Raw genomic sequence first — 15,922 nt, 5'->3', positions numbered from 1 at the left:
ACTTCAGTTGTATTTCTTCTAGAATAGCTGTTGTTTTGGCAAATTTAATAGCCAGAATATATGTCATTTTGTATTTGTTGTCCTTTTCCCTTAAAGTTCCCTTGCAGGTTCTACAATCATGTATGGCATAGCGCTCATTCACTTCCGAACGTGCACAAGATGTCATGCAGAGGTGAGGTATGTGCTTTATTGGAGGCAATGACTAAAACTAGGCTAACATACATGTATCTGAAATACTTTGTCATTTCAGGTAAACAATTGCACCAAGGCCTGCCAACAACAAAAAAACATGGTGTCCATTCAAAGAACAGCACCCTATTATTTTTTTCTTCTTATTATTTTCAAAATAGTGTGTTCAACTGATCAGATGTTTTAAACAACACTCCCTTTGATGTATGCTACCGATTTAATTTATATTATATATATGCATAGAATTTGTTCATTAAATTCCGCTGCAACGCGCGGAAAATTGTCTAGTTTATCTTATTTGTGTAGCCTAAAATGCACCGAAATACACTTTTGATCCGAGGTGTATATGCTCTCTTTACCCAAGAAACGAATTTCAAAATATTAAAAAATTCGGAGAATTTTTTTAGCCCATATATCTCCAGGCTACCCTAGCTGGCGATCGTTTGCTCAAGGCTTGCCCAGCGGTCACTTTCCGACAATTTTTTTTAATTTAACCGTGCGCGAGTTCGCTTTCTCTTTCTAGCAAAACAACAAATATTGGATGACCCGTACGTGAGCAAACCTCTTTCTTCCCCTTTCTCTGACTCACGTCCGCGTTAAAACTTTTCAAATTCAAAATTTTAAAATGTTTTATCTCTCAAACAAACTCCGATTTTAGATCCGTTTTCACAATCGAATCCGTCTCGACGAGATCTTCAAAACTAGCACCCATGTTAATATGTTTCGATAATTTTTTTGGCTAAAAGTTATCAACCCTCTCTATTTGAATAATGAACCCCTCCGTATTTGAGTGATCAACGGTAAATGTATAAAATTATCAACCCCTAAAGTTAATTTTGTTTGAAATATTTTAACGATTTTTTTAGCTCACATGTTATTAGCCGATATTTCTTTTCCTAGCAATTGTTTAACGAAATTTGTTATTTATGAAAAATGTTGCATGCATTCCCTACAAGACAAAAAGAATGATGTCAGCGAGAATCTTTCTAAATTCTAAAATTCAAAATGCTTTATCTCCCAAATGACAACTTCAATTTAAGATACGTTTTCACTAATGAACTCATCTCGACGAGATCTTCAAAACTAGCACCCATGTTAATATGTTTCGACACCTTGTTTTTCGGGCTAAAAGTTATCAACCCTAAAATAATGTCATTTATCAACCGTAAATTTAAAAACTTACCAGCCCAAAAATGCTAAATTCATTTCTAATATTTTAGCGAATATTCTCTAGTTTACAAGTTATCAATCCGTTGTCCCGTTATTTATCAACGGTAAATATAAATAACTACCAACCATAAAAAGATAATTTCATTTAAAATATTTTAGAGACTCTTTTTAGTTTAGAAGCTATCAACCCCGTAATTTATTAACGGTGAATATAAATATATATCAACCTTAAACGCTATATTTTATTTATAATATTTTAGAAACTCTTTTGTAGTTTAGAAGCTATCAACCCGCTGCCCTGTTATTTATCAGCGGTAATTATAAATAACTATCAATCCTAAAAAGTTAATTTCACTTAGAATATTTTAGCGACCATTTTTTAGTTTACAAGCTATCAACCCGGTGTCCCGTTATTTATCAATGGCAAATATAAATAACTACCAACCATAAATAGTATTTCATTTAGAATATTTTAGCGAATCTTTTTTAGTCTACAAGCTATCAACCCGGTGACCCGTAATTTATCAACAGTAAATATGAGAAATTACCGACCCTAATAGTTAATATCCTTAAGAATATTTTGCCACTATTTTTTAGTTGACAAGTGATCAACCTCTCCGCCCGTCATTTATCAACGGTAAAATATAAAAACTATCAACCCTAAAAAGTAAATTTTGTTTATAATACATTTTTTAGCTTACAACCTATCAACCCGGAAATATAAATAACTATCAACACTAAAAATTAACTTTTAATTAGAATACTTTAGCAACATTTTTTAGCTTACAAGGTATCAACCCGGTGCCCCGTTATTTAGCAACGGTAAATATAAATAACTATCAACCCTAAGAAAAGTTAATTTCATTTAGAATATTTTAGCGACTATTTTTTAGTGTACAAGCTATCAATCCAGTGCCCCGTTATTTATCAACAGTAAAATAAATAACTATCAACCCCTAAAAAGTATTTCTTTTAGAATATTTTAGCGACTCTCTTTTAGTTTACAAGCTATCGACGCGGTGCCCCGGTATTTATCAACATCAAAATATAAATAACTATCAACCCTAAAAAGTATTTCATTTAGAATATTTTAGCGACTCTTTCTTAGTTTACAAGCTATCAACTCGGTGACCTGTTATTTATCAATGGTAAAAATAAAATAGCTATGAATCCTAAAAAGTTAATTTTATTTAGAATATTTTAGCGACTCCTTTTTTACAAGTTATCAACCCGGTGCCCCGGTATTTATCAACGGTAAATTTAAATAGCTAGCAACCCTAAAAAGTAAATTTCATTTAGAATATTTTAGCGACTCTTTTTTTACAAGTTATCAACCCGGTGCCCCGGTATTTATCAACGGTATATTTAAATACCTAGCAACCCTAAAAGTAAATTTTATTTGCAACTAAAATTCCACTTTTTAGCTTACAACTTAAAACAGTACTTAATTTGAGTAGCAAGTGGTAGTTCATTTGAGTTGCAAGTGGATCCCCCACCCGTTATTTCCCCCCCTAAAAACCACTAGCCCGAAAAAGGGAATTCTAAAAATTAATTCAAAAAAACATGAATTAGTGTCAGAAAATAACAAAAAAATGGAATTGCAAAAAGAGAATTATCAAAAGGGAATTGTTCAAAGGGAAACATTAATTAGCGTACAAAAATACCAATTAAAAGGAAATTGCAAAATACACCATGCACAGTGTCCGGTCCAATCATTCATTCATGTACGCATAGGCAGGTGCATAGCATGCAATCAGCATGTGCATCTGCAAGGTGATTAGTGAGAACAAAATGTGACAGGTAATTAGTGAGAAAGGAAGTGGCAGGTGTATGTGCATGACTGCATGTGAAAAGGATTGCACAAAACGACAAAATATGCATGGCCTGAATGTGTATTAGTGGAGTTGCATGTGCATGTGCGATTAGTACGGAACTGCATGCAGAAAACGATAAAAAAAAGACAGCAGCGAAAGGGAATTGAATCACGCTCCGCGCACCAAAACGACCGCGCTGGCGGTCAAACGCGAGGGATGGAATCTGTATATCTCCACATTCTATATCATCACTTGATTTTCATAGTAAAAAGTTAACTTTTATGGCCTGTCCATAAAAAAAAGCCTTAGTTTAGCATCGATTTTTGCCTTCTTTGCACAAGCCACATAACAATTCATTTTTTTTTCTGAAACGGCTTCATGAACGATGTTGAGATGTATGGGCAACATTTTGTTTAGATTTTTTTATATTTTTTAATATGTTTAAAATATATTTTAAATAAATAGAGCATATGCACCCAGGAGCAAAAGCACCCTGTCCAAAATGCACCCCATACTTTAATATGATATGAACGTTCAGCGTACATTGCTGAATGCTAATACCTAGTTGTAGTTTTTCGGACTTTTTAGAGACCCGGAAGTATGGTTTTCGATTTTTAAAAGCAAGCTTACTGGTGCTCTCATGTGCATCTAGGTGTATTGTTTGCCGGTCAGTCCATCAGCCTGAAGTCCTGAACGTCATGCTTGATGCGGTAGATCTCCTAGCAGGCGTTCCCCACCTACCCACCGGCCTGGTCAATGTGAATGAGATGCACTCCTTCATGCATGCGGGTGGTTTTAGAACTTGTTGTACTTAGATCTTGATTGCTGTCTGGCTTTATACTTAAAGTCTTATGTTTAAAAGATGCACTCCCTCATCGCAGGGTAGGAAAATGGAAAGTTCCATCACTGGTGGAAAAAGGGCCTTCCATCCAGCCCCATTAGTCCCCAAATATTTCTAACCGTGACTAATGGGACCTTTAGTCGCGGTTCGGGAGGCGAACCGCGACCAAAGGCCTGGGCTCAGGGCGCTCGGTGGCCAGCTGGTGCACGTGAGGGGTTTTAGTCGCGGTTGGCCAGGCCAGCCGCGACTAAAGGCCTTCGGGCACCTTTAGTCGCGGTTTGCCAGGCCAACCGCGACTAAAGCCCCTCCCCTATATATACCCATCCAGCAGCCAACACTTAGCCATTTGGAGCCATTCTCTTCACAAACTTCACAAGGGGGTGTTAGGTTAGCTTTTGGTTCCTCTTATGCACACAAGGTGTTTGATGAAATGCCCCAAAAGCATGAAACAAACATGATATGAAGTGTCGGAGCCACACTTGAGCTTCCTCATTTATTTTTTCCTCCTCGATCGCGGTTAGCAACTTGAACCTTTCATGTGTCATTGATAAAATATGCATGTGTGTAGTTCTTTGTTTAATTTCTATTATTTGTAGCTATTTAGTTTAACAAATGCATGATGGTTAATTATATATTTTATATTATAATAATGCAGATGAATCGGCAATGGATGTACGGTAACCGACTCTCCGGCGAGTTCACTATGGGTTTGAAAGATTTCCTCGTAGTGGCTAATGCGAACAAGCGGGGGGTTTTGTTATCTGTCCATGTGTTGCCTGTAAGAATCGGAAGGGTTACTCTTCCTCAAGAGATGTTCACATGCACCTGCTCGGCGAGGTTTCATGCCAAGCTATAATTGTTGGACCAAGCATGGAGAAAGAGGGGTTATAATGGAAGAAGATGAAGAAGGGGATTATTTCATCGATGACAACTATCTTGATCATTTCAGTGATACTTTCATGGAGGATGCTAAAGGTGGGGAAGGTGAAGGGGAAGGTGAAGAAGAGGCACGTGATGAGCCCGTTGATGATCTTGGTCGGACCATTGCTGATGCACGGAGAAGCTGCGAAACTGAAAAGGAGAGGGAGAATTTGGATCGCATGTTAGAGGATCACAAAAATTCGCTGTACCCCGGATGCGATAATGGTCTGAAAAAGCTGGGCTGCACACTGGATTTGCTGAAATGGAAGGCACAGGCAGGTGTAGCTGACTCGGGATTTGAAAACTTGCTGAAAATGTTGAAGAATATGTTTCCAAAGAATAACGAGTTGCCCGCCGGTACGTACGAAGCAAAGAAGGTTGTACTGCCCTCTAGGTTTAGAGGTTACGAAGATACATGCATTCATCAACGGCTTGCATCCTCTACCGCGGTGAATACGAGAATTTGAATGAATGCCCGGTATGCACCTGCATTGCGTTATAAGATCGAGGCGGTGACCCTGGTGACGATGTTGAGGGCCGGAAACCCGGGAAGAGGGTTCCCGCCAAGGTGATGTGGTATGCTCCTATAATACAGCGGTTGAAACGTCACGTTCGGGAACAAAGAGCATGCCAAGTTGTTGCGATGGCACAAAGAGGACCGTAAGTCGGACGGGCGGTTGAGACACCCCGCAGATGGAACGCAATGGAGAAAGATCGACGAGAGAGTTCAAAGATTTTGCAGGTCGACGCAAGGAACATAAGATTTGGTCTAAGTACGGATGGCATGAATCCTTTTGGTGAGCAGAGCTCCAGCCATAGCACCTGGCCCGTGACTCTATGCATCTACAACCTTCCTCCTTGGTTGTGCATGAAGCGGAAGTTCATTATGATGCCGAGTGCTCATCCAAGGTCCGAAGCAACCCGGCAACGACATCGATGTGTACCTAAGGCCATTAGTTGATGAACTTTTACGGTTGTGGGGCAGACCTGGTGTACGTGTGTGGGATGAGCACAAAGAAGAGGAATTTGACCTACGAGCGTTGCTTTTCGTAACCATCAACGATTGGCCTGCTCTTAGTAACCTTTCCGGACTGTCAAATAAGGGATACAAAGCATGCACGCACTGCTTACATGAGACTGAAAGTGTATATTTGCCAAATTGTAAGAAGAACGTGTACCTTGGGCATCGTCGATTTCTTCCGAAAATTCATCAAGTAAGAAAGAAAGGCAAGCATTACAACAGCAAGGCAGATCACCGGACGAAGCCTGCGGAACGTACTGGTGCTGAGGTATTTGATATGGTCAAGGATTTGAAAGTCATCTTTGGAAAGGGTCCTGGTGGACAATCAGTTCCGCAGGAAGCTGACGGGCACGCACCCATGTGGAAGAAGAAATCTATATTCTGGGAGCTAGAATATTGGAAAGTCCTAGATGTCCGTTCTGCAATCGACGTGATGCATGTTACGAAGAATATTTGCGTGAACCTCCTAAGCTTCTTGGGCATGTATGGGAAGACAAATGATACAAAGGAAGCACGGTAGGACCAGCAACGTTTGAAAGACCCTAATGACCGACATTCGGAATGGTTTCAAGGTCGTGCCAGCTACGCTCTGACCAAAGAAGAGAAGGTCATCTTTTCTGAATGCCTGAGCAGTACGAAGGTCGCGTCTGGATTCTCGTCGAATATAAAGAGAATAATAAATATGGCGGACAAAAAGTTCCAAAACCTGAAGTCTCACGACTGCCACGTGATTATGACGCAATTGCTTCCGATTGCTTTGCGGGGGGCTCCTACCGGAAAATGTTCGAGTAGCCATTGTGAAGCTATGTGCATTCCTCAATGCAATCTCTCAGAAGGTAATCAATCCAGAAGATCTACCACGGCTACAGAACGATGTGGTCCAATGTCTTGTCAGTTTCGAGTTGGTGTTCCCGCCATCCTTCTTCAATATTATGACGCACCTCCTGGTTCACCTAGTCGAAGAGATTTCCATCCTCGATCCTGTATTTCTACACAATATGTTCCCCTTTGAGAGGTTCATGGGAGTATTAAAGAAATATGTTCGTAACCGTGCTAGGCCAGAAGGAAGCATTGCCAAGGGCTATGGAAATGAGGAGGTAATTGAGTTACGTGTTGACTTTGTTCCCGACCTTAAGCCGATTGGTCTTCCTCGATCGCGGCACGAGGGGAGACTAAGTGGAAAAGGCACGATCGGCAGGAAATCAACGATATGTATGGACGGCCATTCTATGAGCTGAAGCACACCACACGGTTCGACCAATTCCAGCTTGGTGGCTCCGTACTTTGAGAAACACAAGAATATTTTACGCGAGGACAACCCGGGAAGCCTGAATCCTGGATTACGAAGGCCCACATGGAGACTTTCGGCAGTTGGTTGAGAAAACATTTAATGAATGACGATGATGTTGTAGATCAGCTGTACATGTTCGCCAAGACACCATCTTCGACTATAACAACTTTCCAAGGGTACGAGATAAATGGGAATACATTTTACACGATCGCCCAAGATAAAAAGAGCACCAACCAAAATAGTGGTGTCCGCTTTGATGCAGCAACCGAGAATGGGAAAAAGGTCACATATTATGGTTACATAGAGGAGATATGGGAACTTGACTATGGACCCTCCTTTAAGGTCCCTTTGTTCCGGTGCAAATGGTTCACGCTAACAGGAGGTGGGGTAAAGGTGGACCAGCAATACGGAATGACAATGATGGATTTCAACAATCTTGGTTACCTTGATGAACCATTCGTCCTAGCGAAAGATGTCGCTCAGGTTTTCTATGTAAAGGACATGAGTAGCAAACCGAGGAAACGGAAAGATAAGAAAACGATCAGTACATCATGCGATGATCCAAAGCGCCACATTGTTCTTTCAGGGAAAAGAAACATCGTGGGAGTGGAGGGCAAGACAGACATGTCAGAATATTATAATATGTTTGGTGAAATTCCGCCCTTCAAAGTGAACACCGACCCAAGTATTAAGTTAAATGATGAGGATGCTCCATGGATACGGCCCAATCGTAAGCAAGCAGGGACACAAGGGAAGAAATGATGTGTAATAATTTATTGTACCAAACTTTGTTGAATGGATCATGTGAATTATATTATACTGTGATGTGTTTGGTGTCCTTTTCGAATGATTCGATTGATTCGAGATACCACTGATGATACATGAAATTTGGAGTGACTAAGTCATACTCCTGCCTAGGCGTATAATGGGAAAAGGACTAGAGGAGCCGTAATTGCATGGGATTTGGTGGATCTAGCATTGCCGAAATTGATTGGGCGCCATGCCATAAATACCACTGATGATACATGAAACTTGGAGTGACTTAGTCATACTCCTGCCTAGGCGTATAATATGCATACTCATAGTCTTCATAGTCGCCGCCGTTGTACTGGTAGTCGTCGCCTTCTAAGTTGCCGCCGTTGTCGTCGCTGCTGTCGTCGTCGCTGTCGTCGGGCGGCTCTCGTGGCTCGAACTGAGGGTAGCGCAGGCGGGGGATATCGCCGGCCGTGATGTAGTCCATGACGCTCTGTAGAGTCCGGCCGTACCACCATAGCCGACGACCGGCCTCGTGGAAGTTCCCAGGAGGCAGACCGTCCTCCTCATACCTGGCGAGCGCCCTGTCACGCCGATTGATGAAGAAGGTGTCCCAAGTATGCTGGTTATCGGGATGCCAGCGGGGATTCATCCGCTGCTCCGGCGTGAGATCGAGGTAGTAGTGGTTCGTGATGGCCGCCCGGCGCGCGGTACCACGAGGGACGGGAGGGACCGGCACGCCTCCGGCGCTTAGGCTCCGGCCCGGCGGGGACGCGGTAGGCCGGTGGGCAAGGGTAGTTCGAGGCGCAAAGCTCCTCCACCTGCTGGTAGGTTAGAGTGGGTGCGGTGGAAGCCATGAGAGAGTGATGAGAGATTGTAGAGATGTGATAATGCTGGCCAAGCTGGGCTACATATATGTAGTGAGAAATGGAGAGAAAATGGGAGCGGGAAGACAGGAGGCGGGAAGAAAGTGGCGGGAAGAAAGAGGCGGGAAGATAGGGAAGAAATGGCGGGAAGAAGAGGAGGAATCCAGAGCTGGTCATCTAATCTTTAGTCCCGGCTGGTGGGTGCAACCGGGACTAAATGTGGTTTTTGTGTCATCTAACAAAACTGTCGGTGGGATAAGGATGTTTGGGTAAGGTTTAGTCCCGGCTGGAGGGTGCAACCGTGACTAAAGCTGTCGGCAGGATAAGGACGTGTGGGTAGCGCACGACGCCCTATCGGAGGAACAAGACAAAGCAGAAGCGGCGCCGTTGACATAGGCATCCCCAATGGGCCTACCGAAGATGGTACCCAGGGTTTATTGAAGGCCCACAACCCGAAGGATAAGAAGAATTCGGAAGCCCAACTTGTTAGTTAAGGAAAGCTTGAGTTGTATTAGGAAAGAACACTTGTAATATTACGGGAGGAGTTGGAAACCTTCCCGAACTCTGTAACTTGTACATCAAGAATCCCTCGGCTCCGCCTCCTATATAAGGGGGAGTCGAGGGACAAAGAAAGCATCGAATCATTGTCTCACAAACCCTCGGCTCCGCCTCCTATATAAGGGGGAGTCTGACAAGGGATTTGAAAAGTTGCTGAAAATAATAAAGAAGATGCTTCCAGGGGAGAACGTATTGCCCTCTAGTACGTACGAAGGAAAGAAGGTTGTCTGCCCTCTAGGATTAGAGGTGCAGAAGATACATGCATGCATCAATGACTGCATCCTCTACCGCGGGGAGTATGAGAATTTGAATGCATGCCCGGTGACATAGGCATCCCCAATGGGCCTGCCGAAGGTAGTACCCGGGGTTTACTGAAGGCCCACGACTCGAAGAATAAGAAGAATCGGAAGCCCAAATTGTTATTAAGGAAAGCTAGAGTTGTATTAGAAGATGATATTTGTAATCTTGCGGGATGAGTTGGAAACCCTCCCGGACTCTGTAGCTTGTACATTACGAATCCCTCGGCTCCACCTCCTATATAAGGGGAGTCGAGGGACAAAGAGATCATCGATTCATTGTCTCACAAACCCTAGTTTTCATATCGTCGAGTACTTTTCGGCTGAAACCTTCGAGATCTACTTGCCCTCTACTTCTAACTAAACCCTAGTCTACAACCCGTAGGCATTGACAAGTTAATACCTTGTCAATTGGCGCCGTCTGTGGGAATTAGAGGCGTCAAGGATCTGATCTCGATGGCACGTTCAAGATCGTCGACTTCATCAACAGCAAGCAACGCGATGGATCGAGGTAAACGGATCGCAGCCGGTCCTGTCGATTTTGTTCCTCACCCGCCCTCCCGTTTGGATGCATATGCGTATCTGGAGGAGCCTATGGAGATGACGTTCGGAAGATTCCACTTTCGCGTCGAGAAAGAGGGAGCGTATCGTCTCGAAATTCCGATCTCGTCGGGATTGTCGGCGGTCGATTCGACTTTTCGAACTCAACATCGTCAATCGAGTCAGGCGAAGAGGAGACTTCATCGCCACGATTCATCAGTACTAGGGCAAGCGAAAAGCTCGCCAAGATCTTCAGCGACATGTCCTTCGAGTCATCCGCAGACTCCTATATAAGCGATGACTCGAGCAGCGTCGACAGCTTCAACTTCATCGACAAATCCATTACTGTGGGCAAGGTCTTCACCAATCTTTATGATGGTGTCACCAAACCCAGCAAAGATCGGAATTCAAAGTATCATCAGATCTATGCCATCGAAGAGCCAAGTCGCGATCACGAGGAAACATCTGAGGCTTTCGACGATTTGGGAAATCCATACGTCGATCCCTCCGATCTAAGGCGAGGTTTAGGCAGTAAATATGTTGGACCTACACCACGTGTTAGGGTTCAACTCCCACAAGCAGCATGGGATAGAGCCGCAAGAGCTATGGACGGCTCAGAACCAATGGCCACAACAGCCACGCCAGAAGAATTACAAGCGTATCAATATAGGCTCGCGCGAGCTGCAAGGGAATTGGAAAAACAGACAGCTGCCCTGAACAGAAGAAGGGAGGCAGCCTCCGCATCAAGCAGACGAAGGGCGGAGCTAAGTCGACAATCAGGAACCTCGGGAGATAGCCACAGGGAAGCTCGGAACAGAGCAAGATCAAGGCTGCAAAACATACCTGAAGGAGAAAGAGAGCACATGGTTCAAAACCTCGACATGTCTTTTATGTCGATAGACACGAGAGGGAACATTATCCCCAAGACACCAGAAGCTGGGTATATGGCGACACAGGCCTTTATCCTTGCATCCAGGCCACCTCCAGGAGATCCAAGGGAGGCATTGTACAACATGGCGATGGCAGGAGTCGGGGCCATGGGAACAGCGTTTGTATCAACACCTCCCGAAGGAACAGCAAGGCAAAATAGTCCACGACCTGCGGCAGCAGCAACAGTTCCCGAAGGAACAAGTGGAGCGAGAGACACAACAGCGCAAGCAAGGGTGGACAGAGCATGGCAAAATAGAAGAGAACATCGGCATTCCCCAGAATTAAACGACGAGGATATGTGTGGATTGCCATGCTTCACAAGGAGGGTCCGAAAAACTCGAGTCCCTTCGGGGTTTAAACTGCCTGATAACTTCAAAAAGTTCGACGGGTTGCAAGATCTAGAGGATTGGTGATGACCCACAAGTATAGGGGGTGTATCGTAGTATCTTCGATAAGTAAGAATGTCGATCCCAACGAGGAGCAGAAGGTGTTGACAAGCAGTTTCGATGAAGGATTCACTGTAAATGCTCACGGACAAGTATTCGGGGGTTTTGATGTAACGAGTTGAATAAAGTACGAGTATGTAAAGTGCGAGAGTAATAATTGCAGCGAGTGGCCCAATCCTTTTTAGCACAAAGGACAAGCCGGTTTGTTTACTTATAATGACCAAGCGTTCTCGAGGACACACGGGATTTTAGTCTAGTGCTTTCGCTACATACGGCTAAATAATCTTCATTGTTGTGATAAGTGTTGTGTGGGTGAACCTATGCTAATGTACCACCCTTCCTAGGACTAATACATACTTGTGATTATACCCCTTGCAAGCATCCGCAACTACAAGAAAGTAATTAAGAATAAATCTAACCACAGCCTTAAACTGCGAGATCCTGCGATCCCTCCTGCATCGATATACCAACGGGGGTTTAGGTTTACGTCACTCCGGCAACCCCGCAATTAGCAAACGAATACAAGATGCATTCCCCTAGGCCCATAAATGGTGAAGTGTCATGTAGTCGACGTTCACATGACACCACTAGAAGAATAACACCACAACTTAAATATCACACCATTGAATATTACTCAACCATAGTTCACTACTAACATTTAGACTTCACCCATGTCCTCAAGAACTAAACGAACTACTCACGAGACATCATATGGAACATGATCAGAGGTGATATGACGATGAATAACAATCTGAACATAAACTTGGTTCAATGGTTTCACTCAATAGCATCAACAATAAGTAGAAATCGATACCGGGAGAGTTTCCCCTATCAAACAATCAAGATCAAACCCAAATTGCTCCGGCGGTGACGGTGTCCAGCGGTGATGACGGCGGTGATGATGGTGGAGATGATGATGATGGTGATGGCGATGATGTCCAGCTCGATGACGGTGACGATGGCGTCGATTTCCCCCTCCCGGAGGGAATTTCCCGGCGGATTCCTGCCCGCCGGAGAGCTCTTTCTCTCTCGGTGTTCTCCGCCCCGCAGAGGCGGCTGTAACTCTTCGCGAGGTACCCCTTCGGCTTAGGTCTTCGGGACGAAGGGTTTGGCGAAGAAAAGGAGGCGAAAAGGGTCGTGGGCCCCCCAGACCACAGGCCGGCGCGGCCAGGGCTTGGGCCGCGCCGCCCTAGGGTGTGGGCCCACCCTGGCTGCTCCTGGCTCCCCCTTCTGGCTTCCTTCGTCATCTTGAAAAATAGGATTTTTGGTATAATTTCCTTCCAGAGTTGATCTTCCGAAATATTGCGTTCGACGGTGCTTTTTCCAGCGAGAATCTCGGCTCCGGTGCTTGATCTCCCAATAATGATGAAACATGCAAAATAGATGAAATAACATAAGTATTGTGTCCCAATATGAAATATATCAATGAATAACAGCAAATTATGATATAAAATAGTGATGCAAATTGGACGTATCAACTCCCCCAAGCTTAGACTTCGCTTGTCCCCAAGCGAAGCGAGCTCGATAGACATGACCACATGTTTATGGAGTGAAGAGTCGATAAATAAAATACGGACAAGAAGCATCATATTCATTCACACAGGACATTATAGTAAACAACCTCTTATAACTCATATTGAAACAAGTATAAGGTAATCACAAGTAAAGGTGCATGAGAAATCATGATTGGTGATGGCAAACTTCGTTCTTGGTCAGAGAACAATTAACAAATTATATTTATCTCATTGAGCAGCGCTCTCATGTTAAAGTTTATAAGGCACAACTTGCATACTCAATCATAATGGTCTTCTCATGATCATTGATAACTTGCAAAGCTATATTCATTCAGATAAAACTCGTACTAAACAAGGAAGAATAAAAGACATGATGTAGCAAATCACAATATAATGGTTTGATCACAACTACTCAAATGCTTGCTTGAGATGGAGGGAAATAGGTTTACTGACTCAACATAAAGTAAAAGACAGGCCCTTCGCAGAGGGAAGCAGGGATTAAATCATGTGCTAGAGCTTTTTCAGTTTTGAAATCATATAGAGATAATAAAAGTAACATTTTGAGAGGTGTTTGTTGTTGTCAACGACTGGTAGCGGGTACTCTAACCCCCTTGCCAAACAACCCCCTAAGAGCGGCTCCCATTTTATTTTATTTTGTGTGGCACTCCTTCCAACCTTTCTTTCACAAACCATGGCTAACCGAATCCTCGGGTGCCTGCCAACAATCTCATACCATGAAGGAGTGCCTTTTTATTTTAGCTTTATTATGATGATGACACTCCCCCCAACCTTTGCTTACACAAGCCATGGCTAACCGAATCATTCGGGTGCCGTCCATCAATCACATACCATGGAGGAGTGTCTATTTAGTTTAATTAATTTGGGACTGGGAATCCCATTGCCAGCTCTTTTTGCAAAATTATTGGATAAGCGGATGAAGCCACTAGTCCATTGGTGGAAGTTGCCCAACAAGATTGAAAGATAAAACACCACATACTTCCTCATGAGCTATGAAACATTAACACAAATAAGAGATACTAAGTTTTGAATTGTTTAAAGGTAGCACATGAAGTATTTACTTGGAATGGCGGAAAATACCATGTAGTAGGTAGGTATGGTGGACACAAATGGCATAGGTTTGGGTTAAGGTTTGGATGCACGAGAAGTATTCCCTCTCGGTACGGGTCTTTGGCTAGCAAGGTTAATTAGCAAGCATAAGAGTCGAGGGAAACAAACAAATATACATATGATAGAAACAATCATGCATCTTCCTTGTAAGCACAAGCAATTTTAACTTCAGAATAATGAGCTATGAGCTAACAAGAAAGACAATGAAACATCTACATGTATTTCTCTTTTCTATTTAAACCTCAAAGTGTTGTTGCTATTGACCAATGCTAAGTTTGCCAAAACCAAATAGATTTATTCAATGCTCCCAAAGTGATACCAATACTAACAACAAGATGAATCATAGAGATTGCAAACTAAAATAAGATGTGCAATATGTAAATGATAAGACTTCTCATTAATATTCCATAACGATAACTCACACCAAGGGATACATAGATAACCAACTAAAGGAGAGACACTTCCAACTGCAACCCATCTTATACGATAACTTCCCTACTCATGATATGACACTACTTGACAATAAAAGTAAAAGGTAGTGATAATGTGATACCGCGGCACTCCCCCAAGCTTGGAACAAACCAAGGGGATGCCAATACCGATGATGAATTACTCCTGCGGAGATGGTGGTGATGAATTCCCGTCATCAAACTTCCAAGGAAGAGGCTCTCCATCAAGAAACGACATCTTGGTTTCGGGGATCCTGAAACTAGCAGCACGACTTATGTATTTAAACCTGTTTTCATACTCACAGTTCTGATTCTGAAAATCATAGAGTTGTGCTTGGAGCTTGTTGGTGGTGTCGTGAAGTGAGAGGATGTCGCTCCAAAGCTTTGCAGTTTCCTTCTCATGTTCAGCAATGAGTTCAGACACAATCCTGTGGAAGATATCCACCTCACGCTCAGCCATCTTCTTGTACTTGAAAACCTCTTGTTCTAGCTTCTCCATCCTGTCTTCCAGGCTTCCTTCTCCTTTAGGACCTTGAACATCCTTGACCTGCAGTTCTCCTTCAACGAGCAGCAACTCCTTAGGGTGCATCCTCAGCTCCTCCATGTACAAGTTGCCAACATCCTTGCTGGAGCTGTCCTTCGGAGTTTCCGATGAAGACATGATGGCTCTAGATCCGAAGCAAATCCTGGCAGAAACAGCTCGAAACAAAACACGTCGAAAACACGATATACGGACCTCCAGGGGTCCGGGGGATTATATAGCAAAATTTTTCACGACATAAGGAAAGTACCAGATCGAACCAGAGTCGGAAAGAGGCGACGGGGCGGCCAAACCATAGGGCGGCGCGGGCCCAGGCTTGGCCGCGCCGGCCTATGGTGCCGCGCCCTCGTGCGTCCTTTCCACTCCGTTTCGAACTCGTAATTTCTCATATTTTCTAAAAACAGCAAAAATATAGTTCGGAAAGTAAATTGCGTACTTTTCATTACCAGGACTGTTACCTATTCAAAGTCGAGTTCTGGCGGACTGTCAGTTTGCCCTTTGATGAAATCTTCCGGTGTTTCCACTTGAATAATATCAACATCAACATTATAGGAATCACCTGAGATATAATGCTTGAGTCTTTGTCCATTCACCACTTGCGTAGCATTGCCTTGGAGAGAGCTAATTTTGATTGCTCTGAACGATACACCTCCT

This window comes from Lolium rigidum, chromosome 1 (genome assembly GCF_022539505.1).
Source record: "Lolium rigidum isolate FL_2022 chromosome 1, APGP_CSIRO_Lrig_0.1, whole genome shotgun sequence".
Classification (NCBI taxonomy): Eukaryota; Viridiplantae; Streptophyta; class Magnoliopsida; order Poales; family Poaceae; genus Lolium; species Lolium rigidum.
The sequence above is the reverse complement of the archived record's forward strand: the minus strand, read 5'-3'. Positions refer to the sequence as shown.